At 43.9% G+C, this 14,339-nt stretch overlaps 2 pseudogenes; one reads left to right on the top strand and one right to left on the bottom strand.

Annotated features, from left to right (window-relative positions):
- Window positions 1-422: 422 nt before the first annotated feature.
- Window positions 423-2,733, top strand: LOC139016702 (GTPase IMAP family member 5-like; annotated as a pseudogene).
- Window positions 2,734-13,467: 10,734 nt separating this feature from the next.
- On the bottom strand, window positions 13,468-14,339 carry LOC139016701 (neurofilament light polypeptide pseudogene; annotated as a pseudogene).

Genomic DNA, 14,339 nt, shown 5'->3' with positions numbered 1-14,339 from the left:
CTGACATGAGGAGAAGTCCTTTTTCCAGAAAGTTGGTCTATTATGAATCCAAAACATAAAATAAGATAATGTTTCCCTCCTTATTCCATAAAGAATGCTTTTTTCTCTTCATACCTTTTCCAGTTGGAGGGACGTAAGCCATGGAGTGGTTTTAAAATACTTCCTGCTTTCCTGTAAGTAGAGACAGAAGAAAAAAGGGACCAAGCACTGTGTTCACAGTGCATTGTGTTAAAATCACCAGGTTCCCTTAACGTTATGTATAGACTTTTGAGGGCATAATTTGAGTTAGGAAATTAGCAATGGAATTGGTTCCTCGATGGAGAATTATTCTTAAGGGTCTTAACTGGAGGTGACTTCGGGCCTTACCAGCTCCATGTGGACACTTACTTTTTATTCTTTTCCTGTTTTTATCCTGGAAGAGGATGAAATTACTTCCAATGAGCAGATATGGAACTAAGGCTGAAGGTAAGAAAGCCTATAAGAATCACCGTTTCCTCACCTCAAACACAGTGACGGAAACCCAGTGTTTTAAACTGAAGAAGAAAAAGTCAGTGCTCATTTCTTCTTTACCTTCCCCACCACCTTTACCCCCACCTCCACCCGACCCCTTCAGTACAATGTTCACCTTCCACATGATGTGTGGGAAATATGGAAATGAAACTTCATGTCAGAAGTTGCAGGGTTTTGAACTGAATAGTGAATACATTTTCTCTTTCCTTGTCCAGTTTGAGCAGAAAATGGAAATATCTCCCAGAAAGATTTATTAATCATGCAGGCTACAAAACATCCCAGAACACTGCAGAAAAGCAAGAACCAACACAGAGTAGAAGAAATAAAATAATAGATTTTAGGACACTGCAATGAACTTGGAATCCTTTTGAGCTCCCTGGGTTCTCAGACTTCTTGTTCCCTTGAATGTTTTAGCTCCTGGCTCAGTGTCACCCTCTCAAACACCACTTTTTTTTTAAAAAAAATATATTTTATTGATTTTTTACAGCAAGGAAGGGAGAGGGATAGAGAGTTAGAAAAATGGATTAGAGAGGAACATTGATCAGCTACCTCCTGCACACCGCACACCGGGGATATGCCCGCAACCAAGGTACATTCCCTTGACTGGAATCGAACCCGGGACCCTTCAGTCAACAGGCTGATACTCTATCCACTGAGCCAAACCAGTCAGGGCTCCAACACCACTTTTGTTAACTTCCTATAATTCAATCAGCCAAGTAGATGAACTTTCCATCACATGTACTACTAATAGTCTTAAATTCCATCCTCTTCAGCCACCCATCCTGAGTCATCTCTCAGGCTTTGCCTTTGACAGTAACTATGACCTTTCTGTTGTTTCAATCTCAAGCAGAGAATTCCCCACCCAAAGAACAGAGACCCGGGGACCTCAGCTGGTCCTTGGTGGAAGATCACAGCTGACACTTCCTTTTCTCCCAAGGTTTAGGTGAATATGTTGAGCACTTCTACACAAGTGTTCCTGGTCATTTGTGAGTGAAAAGAGGTGGTAATATTTTCCCATGTGTGATTTCTCATCCTTTGCATCCTTCTAATATCACATTCATTTAACATGAAACTCGCAGAGGCACCATCCCTGGAGAAACACAGGGACCAGCTTTCTTTCAGAAAAACTGTCTTCCCTGAACTTGATGAAGGAGTTGGAGCAACCTTCTCAATGTAGCAGTTCTAATTGTTGATTATGGGTCCAAAGTGGGCTTCTTATGTAGACTTCCTATGACCTGGGAACCTCCTAAAGTTGTTGGAAACTTTTGTATGTATTTAGATATGACAGTTTCCTGGGAGGGAGATTCACAGCTTTAATGAGATATCATGAGTGTCCACGATTGAAAAATCGGAAGTAACACTAGTTTACTAAGACACACAGTTTTTCTTATTCAGGCAGTGTAGAAAATAACCAGTTTGCATCATCTTCCTCACTGAGGCTCATCCTGGTGAGCAAGTCTGGTTGTGGAAAAAGTGCCACTGGGAACAGCGTACTCTGTCAACCTGTGTTGGAGTCCAGGCTGGGGGCCCAGGCCGTGGACAGGACGTGCCACTTGGCCACAGGAACCTGGAATGGAAGGAACATCCTAGTGATTGACATGCCCTCCATCTTTGACCCAAGGCTCAGGACCAAGAGATGTACAAGCACATCGGGGACTGCTACCTGCTCTCAGCCCCAGAGCCCCATGTGCTTCTGCTGGTGACACAGCTGGGGCACTTCACTGCCCTGGACACATTGGCAGTGAGTCGGGTGAAGGAGGCCTTTGGGACAGGAGCCATGAGACACGTGGTGGTCCTCTTCACCCACAAGGAGGACTTAGAGGACGTGTCCTTGGATGAGTATGTAGCCAAAATGAACAACTATAGCCTGCAGATCCTGGTCCAGGAGTGTGGGAAGAGGCAGTGTTGCCTCAACAACCAGGCCACAGAGGAGGAGCAGAGGGAGCAGCTGGAGAAGCTGATGGCTGTGGTTGAGAACTTGGAGAGGGATAACCAGGGTAACTTCTACACAAACAATCTCTTCCACGATGCACAGGTGCCCCGGGGGGTGTGTGTGGGGGGGACAGCACCCTAGGAGAAGAGCACAGATGCTACTTGGCCACAGTTCAAGTGCACATTGAAGAGCAAAAGCGAGACCTGAAGGAGACTGGGAGTCACTGAGCATCCAAGGTGGTGCACAGAGTTAAAAGACGTATTTTGACTGATATAAGTGTGCTATTTTAGCTTTTTTCTTTTTTCATTTTCATTTCATGAAATGTATTTTTCATCCCTTTACTTTCAGTCTCTGTCTGTCTTTCATTCTGTGGGGAGTGTCTTGAAAACAGCATATATATCAGTCTTGTTTTGTCATCTATTCAGGTACTCTATGCCCTTTGATTGGAGCCTTTCATCCATTTATCCATTTCATATATTTAAATTGATTATTGATAAGTATGTATTTATTGACATTTTTAAAATTTATACCCAAGTTCCTTTTTTTAAAATTGATACTTCTTAGAGAAGTTCCTTAAATTTTTCTTGTAATACTAGTTTAGTGGTGATGAACTCCTTGAGCTTTTTCTTGCCTGGGAAGCCTTTTATCTCTCCTTCAATTTTAAATAATAACCTTTCTAGGTAGAGTACTCATGCTTGTAGGGCCTTACTTTTCACGGAGTTGCATAATTCATACCAATCTCTTCGGGCCTTGAAAGTTTCTATTGAGAAATTAACTGGTAGTGTTATGGGAGCTCCCTTAGAGGTGTTTCTGTTGCTACTTCTAAGATCCACTCTTTGTTTCTACGCTTTGCCATTTAAATGATGATGCACATTGGTGTGGGCCATTTTGGGTTCATCTTGTTAGAGACTCTCTGTAAGTCCTGGACTTATGTGTCTTTTTTCTTCACCAAATTAGAGAATTTTTCAGTCATTATTTTTAAAAATAGGTTATCAATCTCTTTTCTCCTTCTGGTGTCCCTATGATGGGAATGTTTTTATGCTTCATATTGTTCCAGAAATACCTAAAATTGTTCTCACTTTTAAAAATTATTTTTTCTTTTTGCTGCTTTGATTTGATGATTTCCACTATCATGTCTTCTAAATTGCTGATTTGATTATTTGCTTCACCAAATCTCCTGTTAGTTCACCCTGGTGTATTCTTCATCATAGATATTGTATTCTTCATTTCTGACTGGTTTTTCTTTATGGTTTCTACTGGTATGTCCTTTTTTATGTTTGCGATCTCTCTGTTGAAGTTCTCACTAAGTTCCTTGATCATCCTTATAACTGTTGTTTTGAACTTCGTATCAGTTTGATGGCTTGCCTCCATTTCATTTAATTCTTTTTCAGGTGATTTCTCCTGTTCTTTTGTTTGGAGCTTGTTTCTTTGTCTCCCCAGTTTGCCTGCCTCTTTATATTTGTGTCTGTGTATTAGGCAGATCTGTGATGTATCCAATCTTGGTATGCTGGCCTGACATATTAGGTCAGCATACCTTTGTGTTTCAGTGGCACAGTCTCCCTGATCATTGGAGCTAAGTGTCCCAGGAATGTTCCATGTGTGGAATATGTGAGCCATCCTATTGTAGTTGAGTCTTGATTGATGTTGTCCGATACATGGGTGGAGTTGACCCTCATCCTGCCTTACTATGAGAATAAGCATCAACCACAGTGTACAAGCTGCTATGAGGGGTCTGACCCAATAAAGCAGAATTCCCCAATCAGGGTCTGGTGCCTACCAACATCTCTCTCTGGGTGTATTGCTTGTGGGCTCATTGGGTCATGCTCTGATATGTTATAAATCTCACAACCAGGTGTGTTAACTCTGAGACTTATTGGAGGGGGGGCACTTTGGTATAGGCCAATGTCATTACCTGACTGTGACCAATCCTGGGTTACCTGTTTGGAACTACAAAACAATCCAGTTTTTTACTGGCTCTACTTGGCCTGAGTATGTGTGGAAGGGGCCAAGCTGTGCACAAATGATGGAATTCACAAGCATCAAGTCTGGGCAAAAGTCAACAAAAGGCAGAAATTTGTTTTAGATAGTAAGGTGGGCCCATCTCTTACATGAGCAAGTTTGTGCAGCTTCTCCCCTAACTTCCTGCTTCCTTCTCTTCCTCAATATCCTCAGCTTAGCATTGACTTCACATCTACAGAAGGGAGCAGGACCCAGATTTTTAAGGTAAAGCAAGATGGGTGTTTGTGTGTATGTTGTGGGGAGATGCAGGGAAATGTGAAGTTTGGTGTTGAGAGAAATTCTCTCCTGAATTTATATCTTAAAACTCCTGGAAAATTTTCTCTCAGTATGGACTTAAAAATGTATCTATATCTATATCATCTATATTTATATTTATATCTATATCTATATCATCTATATCTATATATCTATATCTATCTCTCTATCACTCTCTATCATCTCTATTTCTATCTATCTCTATCTCTATCTCTATCTCTATCTCTATCTCTTTCTCTATATCTATATCTATCTGTATCTATATATATATCTACACTAATAAAAGAGAAACATGCAAATTAACCATTGCTCCATGACGCCCACAAGCCATGCCCACCCGCCAATCAGGAATGAGTATGCATATTAGTGGGACAAGGATGGTGGAGTCTGCGGAGCCAGCCAGAGCAAGCAGGAGGCTTGGGTCACCCCAGCAACAAAGGAAGCCAAGCTTCATACCCACCTGGGCCGGTGCTGAAGAGGGGCCTGTTGGTAGCAGCCATGGAGCAGGCCAGAGTGCAGGGAGGCTTGAATTGCCAGGGGCAACCCAAGTTTCCCTCCTGACCTGGCTGGAGGCTGAAGGAGGAGCCTGTGGGCCTGGGAGGCTTGAGTCACCAGAGTCGGGTGCTGAGGGAGGGGCCTGCAAACAACCCTCAGCCCTCACCCAGGCTGGCCGCGCCACCATCGGTGTGAGGGTCCTCTTTGGGGGGCATGGCCAGCCTGAATAAGGCCCTCAGCCCTTTACCCAGGCTGCACTCATCCCTATGGGGTGAGAGTTCCTGCTGGGGAGCGTGGCCAACCTGCAAACAGCCATCAGCTCCTTACCCAGGCTAGCCAGGTACCCCAGCAGACCCCCCCACCCTAAAGGGTGTGTGGCCAGCCTGAAAATCGCCCCCAACCCCTTACCCATTCTTGCCATACCCCCATGGGGTGAGGGTCCCTGCTGGAGGGTGTGGCCAGACTGAAAATAGCCTTCAGACTCTCACCCAGGCTGGCCAGGCCCCCTGTTGGGACCCTCAACCCATGGGGGCATGACTGCCCTGCAAACTGCCCCAGCCCCTCACCCAGGCCAGTACCATCCCCATTGCCAGCTCGTAAACCACCACAGGTCCCTTTCCCAGAATGCCTGCCCCATAAGGGAACCACCACCCTGATCTGGGACACCCTTCAGGGAAAACCAGCTGGACCCCACCCATGCACCAAGCCTCTAGCTATACTAATTAAAGGGAAATATGCTAATTAGACTAGGAGACCTTCCAGAAGACCTTCTGGACAAAGCCACAGTGGCAGGGCCAAGGTAGAGGCACTTAGGGGCCAGGAGGGGAGGGCAGTTGTGGGTGATCGGGCCAGTGGGCAGGGGGCCATTGTGGGTGAGCAGGTCAGCAGGGAAGGCCAGTTGGGGGTGAGCAGGCCATCAGTGGGGGTCAGTTGGGGGCGATCAGGCCGGTGGGGGGGGGGGGGAGTTGAGGGTGATCAGGCTGGCACAGGGGGGCAGTTTGGGGTGAGCAGGCCATTGCGGGGGGGGGGGGGGCAGTTGTGGACAAGCAAGCTGGCAAGTAGAGTGGTTAGGGGCAATCAGGCAGGCAGGCAGGTGAGTGGTTAGGAGCCAGCAGTTCCAGATTGTGAGAGGGATGTCAGACTGCCACTTTAGTTGGACATCACTTGAGGGGTTCCAGATTGGAGAGGGTTCAGGTCGGGCTGAGGTACACCCCCCCTCCTCATGAATTTCATGCGCCAGGCCACTGGTATATATATATATGTATAATTTCAGGGAGGGAGGGAGAGAAAGTGATAGAAACATCAATGGTGAGAGAGAATTATTGATTGGCTGCCTCCTGCAGGCACCTACTGAAGATCTAGCCCATAACCCAGGTATGTGCCCTGCCCAGGAATTTAACTGAGACTTCCTGGTTCATATGTTGACATTGAGCCAATCCAATTGGTTTCAGCATATATTTCTCATTCTTTCTATTTCGTGTCTCTGCTGATTTTAGGCTGTAATCCATTTTGAAAACTGAGCCCTACAAAATAGTAATTCTTTCAGGGAGTGCTGCTCAGAGTATATTTGTATAAATAAATGACTTCACTTACCAATCATATAATTTATAAATAAACTGGAAGCTTTAAGGGATAGAGTTGGGTGAGCAGACAGAACTAGCTCTGAGGTAATCTGGTGGGAGATGAGCACTGGAAAGTGTAAGAAGCACAGCTCAGCATGTTATCCCTCTGAACACCCATCACCAACATCAACTTTGTGGACAAAGCTGAATTGTAAACATTTCTCTTCTTAGCTGATAAGAAGCTGTTTTCTACTCCCTATCCTTGAGGTATTAAGACATAACTCTTCTTTCAAAAGGAGTGTCTGTCTATTTAATAGTGATTCAAGTTTGTATTTGATAGCTTCCTATCAGATGAGCCTATTTTCAACAACTAGCATGTTCAACTTGCCCCAGTCAAAGTCTGCACCTATAAGAGTTATTCAAATGGCTTTCCCCATTGCCAATGTTCCTAGACAGCAAGGAGAAAAAAATATTTAAAACGTAATTGTTTAGCTCTGACCCATGTGGCTGAGTGTCAGCCCATGCACCAAAGGGTTGTGGGTTTGATTCCTGGTCAAGGGCACATGCCTGGGTTGCAGATTAGATCTCCTGCTCCAGTTAGGGCTTGTGCAGGAGGCAACAAATCAATGTGTCTCTCTCACATCTCTCATTCATTCTCTCTCTCCTCTCTCTCTCTCTCTCTCTCTCTCTCTCTCTCTCTCTCTCTCTCTTTCTCTCTCTCTCTCTTCTCTGCTCCCTTGACCTTTCCCTTCCACACTCTCTAAAAAATATCAATCAAAACATTTTCCCAGGTGAAGATTAACAACAACAAAAAATGTAATTGTTTCTGTGACACTAAACATTGATGAATAAGGAAAGGATAATCCTTTCCACAGATGTAGGCTGGACATAATGATCAAAGAGAAAGCAAGAATCAGAGAGATTTTGATCAATTTCTTTATTTAACAAATATTTATTGAGAACCATGCTTTGTCCAGTATTATGCTTGTCCACAGGTAATAGGGGAAATACAAGATGCAGATGGTCCTACCATCCTCACAGATGAAACTTACTGGAGTGACATTGGTTAATAATATTATATGAGTTTCACATGTATAAATGTAAAATACATAATCCGTATATTGCATTGTATGTTCATAGCCCCAAACCTTGCCTTATTCCATCACCATATATTTGACCCTTTACTCTCTTCAACCTTTCTCCAACCCCTTTCCCACCACTAACCACCATACTGTTGTCGGTGTCTGTCAGTTAGTTAGTTAGTTAGTTAGTTTTTTTTCTCACCCAAGGATTTTCTTAAATTGATTTTTTAGAGAGAGTAGAAGAGAGAAGAGGGGAATAGAGGGGGAGGTAGGGGAAAAAAGAGGGAGAATGGGAGAGAGAGAGAAAGAGAAACATGGATGTGAGAGAGTACATTGATTGATTGCCTCTTGCAGGGGCCCTGTCTAGGGCTGGGGATGCAACACCCCACCCAGGTATGTGCTCTCTCTTTTTTTTTAAATTAAATCTTTATTGTTCAGATTATTACATTTGTTCCTCTTTTTCCACCCCATAACTCCCCTCCACCCAGTTTCCACCCCACCCTCCGCCCTCACTCCCCACCCACTGTCCTCATCCATAGCTGCACGATATTTGTCCAGTCTCTTTCCGCATCCCCCACACCCTTTTCCCCCCCAAGAATAGTCAGTCCATTCCCTTTCTATGTACCTGATTCTATTATAATCACCAGTTCATTCTGTTCATCAGATTTTTTATTCACTTGATTTTTAGATTCACTTGTTGATAGATGTGTATTTGTTGTTCATAATTTGTATCTTTACCTTTTTCTTCTTCTTCCTCTTCTTAAAGGGTACCTTTCAGCATTTCATATAATACTGGTTTGGTGGTGATGAACTCCTTTAACTTTTCCTTATCTGTGAAGCTCTTTATCTGACCTTCACTTCTGAATGATAGCTTTGCTGGATAAAGTAATTTTGGTTCTGGGTTCTTGGTATTCATCACTTTGAATATTTCTTGCCACTCCCTTCTGGCCTGCAAAGTTTCTGTTGAGAAATCAGCTGACAGTCGTATGTGTATTCCCTTGTAGGTAACTGACTTTTTTTCTCTTGCTGCTTTTAAGATTCTCTCTTTGTCTTTTGCTCTTGGCATTTTAATTATGATGTATCTTGGTGTGGTCCTCTTTAGATTTTTTTTTGTTTGGGGTTCTCTGTGCTTCCTGGACTTGTAAGTCTATTTCTTTCACCAGGTAGGGGAAGTTTTCTGTCATTATTTCTTCAAATAGGTTTTCAATATCTTGCTGTCTCTCTTCTTCTGGCACCCCTATAATTTGGATGTTGGTACGCTTGAAGCTGTCCCAGAGGCTCCTTACACTATCTTCGTATTTTTGGATTCTTTTTTCATTTTGCTTTTCTGGTTGGGTGTTTTTTGCTTCTTCATATTTCAAATCATTGACTTGATTCTTGCAATTCTCTAGTCTGCTGTTGGGAGTCTGTATAATATTCTTTATTTCAGTCAGTGTATGCTTAATTTCTAGTTGGTTCTTTATCACAACATCGAGGGTCTCACTAGATTTCTTGAGGATCTCACTACATTTATCGGCGGTTTCTAGAAAGTTCTTGAAAAACCTTAAAAGTGTGGTTTTCAATTCTATATCCAGTAGTTTGCTTTCCTCCATTTCTGTCATTTGTGTCCTGTTTCTTTGTCTTGGCATTTTTTATGCTTCACTATGTCGATAGAGTGGCTTTCTGTGCTAAGTGTCCTATAGGGCCCGGTGGCTCAGCTTCCCCAATTACCTGAGGTAGACACTCTTGGTGCACCCCCTTGTGGGCTTTGTGCACAGGTTTGTTGTAGTTAAGCCTTGATTGTTGTAGGTAAAACTGGGAGGATTTGACCTCAGGCCAATTGGCTGTGAGAATCAGCTGTGTCTATGGTGGGAGAACTTCTGTGCTGAAGACACCCTTATGGGGCAAGACTTGCTTCATTGGGGCTTTGGTGTTCACTGAGTCTGCCACCTGAATGTGTTCCTTATGGATCTGCGGCATTATAATTGGATGGTCCCACTCTGACCACTGGATACACTGGCTCTTGGATCTAAGGAGGTGCTAATCTAGCCTCTGCCTGAGCCTACCCTGCAGAAGCCAGCTGTAAAACAATGCAAGTTGCCCTGGGGCCTTGGGGCAGCTGCAGTTTGTTAAGTAATATTCAGATTACAAAGGGCTGGGCCTTTCATATGAAAAAGCCTCTGCGCAAGGCTTGGGTGGGGCGGAGCCCCAGGGGATCAACTGGGCAGGCAGAGCGAGCAGTATGGCTGTTCTCAGTCCTGTCCTCAGAGGCCCCGACAATCACTGCGTGTGCCTCCGAGAGAAAGCTTCCCTAGAGTTCTGACCGATGCCAGACAGTCCCGTTTCTCCCGTATGAGTCTGGGTCCCCAGAGACTCACCCGAAACTGGAGCTCAGAGCTTGAGACTCCCTCCTGATTGAAAAAGACAATTGTGACCTCAGCCACCAGCCCTCTCCGCACGCACCTCTGCACCTTTGTATTTTACTTCCGCACCGCACCTCCTCTGAGTCTCGGTATGCTTTTCTCTTTCCTTCTAGTTGTAGAATTTCCACTCAGCCAGCCTTCCTGTGGTTCTGGATGATGTCTGTTCCATCTTTTAGTTGTATTTTTGAAGTGGTTGTGCCAGGCAGCAATCTCCGGTGTTTACCTATGCCGCCATCTTGGTTCCTCGCCCAGGTATGTGCTCTTGACACAGAATTAAACCCATGACCCTTTGGTTTTTGGTCTTATGCTCTAACCATTTAGCAATGCTATCCAAGGCTATGAGTTTATTTGTCTTGTTTGATGGCTGATTGATTTCTATGTTATATCCCAAGTATGAGTGCAATCATATGCTTCTTGTACTTTTTCATCAGACATTTCTGCTGAGTATGATACTTTCAAGATCCAGCAACTGGGTAGTTTTGAGTTGGATTGCCCATGGACATGTCTGGTAGTTAGCAGGCTCTTGGGCAGGCTCGGATGATGGGGATAACTGGGCCTTGTGTCCCTCACCATCAATCAGTCTGGTCCTGGCCTCTTTATGAAGCTGTTGCAGGTTCCTGAAGACCAGAAAGAGACAGCAAGCCACAGGGCATCAGCACTTTTGGAGTTTACTTGCATCATGCTTCTACTGCCTTATTGTCCAGAGCAAGTCACAGGGCCCACCCAGATGCAAGGAGTAAAGAAACAGACTCAGCACCTAGTGGGAGGAGCTACAAATCCACAACCCAAAGAGGCAAGTGTACAGAGATGGGAATAATTCATGGCCTTATCTGCCATCTGCCACACAGATTAACATAAGGTATCAGCACTGGAGCTGAGGTTTGATGGCTTATTGTTTCACCTCCCAGATTTTCCTATTCCCCATCTTGATGACCCACTAATGCCCTCAGGATATCCACAGGCTGGAGTTTTCCATTGAGATGTTAACGAAATAATAATCCGAACTTGGTACCTACAGTTTCCCTGAATCTTAGCCATCCTGAAGCCAGTGCTCTCAGCTTCTGGAAATTTACTTCTCTCATCTAAGGATTCTGGTGATCAAATGTGGGAAACTGTGCTTCAGGGATGTTTTTGCCAATCCTTGGATTAGCAGCCAGTTCACCATAAAGTGTGTGGGAGATAGGGAATAACTACTGATTTTGTGGAAGCCAGAGTGGGGGGTTCTGCAAAATCTCTCTTCCATTTGATTAATATTTTAAAAAAATCATTCCAATTTACAGAATTGACGAAAGTGGCAAGTTAGAGGACTGCTGAGTCATGGATGGTGTTGGTAGCTTGGCCTTACGATGGTCTTCAAAATGGAGAGAAGTTGTCAGACTTGTGGATAGAACCAGGAGAACTTGTAGACGGGTTGTTTCTGAAAAGTAAGGCAAAGAGAGGAATCAAGTGAGATTCCTAGATTTTTGATTTGAGGAACTAGATGAAGGTGATGATATCTCAGAAAAATACAGTGTTTACAATCATGTCTGCTATATTCAATGTGATGTTGATTACATGGACTTCAAGCAGAAACAGGTGGTTGTAATATAGGATTGCCCTGTGAGGAATAAGTCTTTTTTTCCTATTAATATATTTTTATTGCTGATAGTATTACAGATATCTTCCATTTACTCCTCTTCTCCCTCCTCCTCTGAGCCCCTACCCACCCACCCCAGGACGTCACTGCACTACTGCCTGTGTTCAAGGGCTATGCATATAAGTATACAAGTTCTTTATCTTGTATTGTTTCCCCAATTCCAATCCCGAGGTATGTCAGTCTGTTCCGTGCCTCCATGCTTCAGTTCTTATATTGTTGTCAATTCATTTTGTTCATTAGAGTTTACAAATAAGTGAGATCATATGATATTTGTCTTTCTACCTTTGGCTTATTTTACTTGGCATATTATTTTCCAGGGTCATCCATGCTGGACCTGGAAAGAAATCCTTCTTTTTCACAGCTTCATAGTATTCTGTAGTGTAAATATTCCACAGCTTTTTTATCCATTCATCTGGTGATGCTCACTTGGGCTGTTTCCAAGTCTTAGCCATTATAAATAACTAGTGGCCTTGTGCACAAAATTCATGCACTGTGCCGGGGGGTGTCTCAGCCCAGCCTGCATCCTCTCCAATCTGGGGCCCCTCAGCAGATGTTTGACTGCTTGTTTAGGCCCAGTGGAATCCCAGCCGGACAACCAGCAGCCGGACAACCCCCTCACAATCCAGGACCACTGGCTCTTAACTGCTCACCTGCCTGTCTGCTTGATAGCGCCTAACAACTCTGCCTGCCGTTCTGCTCAAACCAACTTTCTTCCCCCCTGCCGGCCTGCTTGCCCCCAATTGCCCCTCTGCCAGCCTGATCACTCCCAATTGCTCTCTCCTCCTGGCCTGATTGCCCTAACCACCTCTGCCTCAGCCTCACCACCATGGCTTTGTCCGGAAAGACATCACATCTGGAAGGTCTCATGGTATAATTAGCATATTACCTTTTTATTAGTATAGATAGGATATGATATAGTGCCATAACTACAGCATATCTACCAGTATTACTCTATGAGAATATGTACTTCATGAGATAGGAAGGCATCTAATAAATTACATTGTAGATGTTGTATGTAGTAGGAAATACTGTATTCGTAGCAATAATATACACCCTGTGACTTCTCTTCCTGATTTAGGAATGCTTCCTTGTTTTTTTGAACATTTCCTGGCCCCTGATGTTTTTTTATTTGTTTGTTTTGTTTTTTTTGTCATTCTGTGGAACTTTATTTATGGTTTATTGCACATGATTTGAGGTCTTTAATTTCTAACCAATAAGATTGAAAGGACTATTTTTTCCATGAAGTTTAACATTAACATTAGTGAATTCATGTATTCATGTGTTTTTATTGTAAACATCTGAATTATTCACATTGCCATAGATATTGAACTCATAAGCGTGGACCATGCACAGGCTGGCAGCAAGCCAGGAAACGACTCTGCAAACAAACAGATACTCTGCATAAGGAGAAAAGTCATAACACATTATTTAATTTCCAACCTGAGTCACCTCAGAATGTTACATATATTGACTTCTTTATTCATATAATATCAGGAACTCAACTGCTTGGTTGGTGATGGGATTGACCTGGTTTCAGGTGGATTATTCCTGAAATAATTAAGGAAAGGGGACCTCAATCTTTCTTCTTGGTTGCTTGCTCCTCCCAGCACCTTCATCTTTCTTCTTGTCCTCAGTTTCTTGAGTATCTTATCCTTCATCTTCACCTCCTTCTTCCTCCTTTGCATCCTCAAATTCTTCCTTGTCATCTTCTTCCTCTTTCTCTCCTTCCTCTTCCTCAGCCTTTTCCTTTTCCTTCTCCTTCTCCTTCTCCTTCTCCTCCTCTTCAGCTTCTCCTTCAGAGGGGGGTTCATCCTTAGCTTCCTCACCTTTTGCAGCCTCAATGGGCTCCTCCTCCTTGATCTGCTCCTCTTGGATGTGGCTGGTGTATTAAGAAGGGAAGGAGCGAGCGGACATCAAGTAGGAGCTGGTCTGTAAACCACGGTAGGCAGATTGGTCAAAGACCTGGGAACTCTGGGAGTAGCCGCTGGCTATGCTTCTCATGCTGGTGAAACTGAGGGAGGTCTCCTAACTTTCCAAGAGTTTCTTGTAAGCTGCAATATCAACATCCAAAGCCATCTTCACATTGAGGAGGTCCTGATATTCTTTTAAATATCATGCCATTTCATTTTTTGTAGTTCTCAACTCATTTTCTAATTTGTTGATTGTGTCCTGCATAGCACTAATGTTGGCATTCTGTTTATCCTGCAGCTCTTATAGCTGCTTTTCCAGCACTTCGTTCATGCCCCAGCATGCTTCAATCTCCAGGGACTTGGCCTTGAGCAGGCAGCGGCTCTCGAACACCTTGTCATTGGCGGCACACACCACTTCAGTGTTCTTGGCAGTGCTCTCGGTCAGCACAGTGAAGCGGCTCTTGAGCCATTCTTCAGCATTCAGCATGTTCTTGGTAGCCAGAATCTCCTACTGGACACAGATGTCCTTGAGCAT

The sequence above is a fragment of the Myotis yumanensis genome, unplaced genomic scaffold (genome assembly GCF_028538775.1).
Source record: "Myotis yumanensis isolate MYYU_CA2020_CCGP unplaced genomic scaffold, mMyoYum1.0.hap1 SCAF_9, whole genome shotgun sequence".
Classification (NCBI taxonomy): domain Eukaryota; kingdom Metazoa; phylum Chordata; class Mammalia; order Chiroptera; family Vespertilionidae; genus Myotis; species Myotis yumanensis.
Note: the sequence above shows the minus strand (reverse complement) of the source record. Positions and strands in the feature narration are given on the sequence as shown.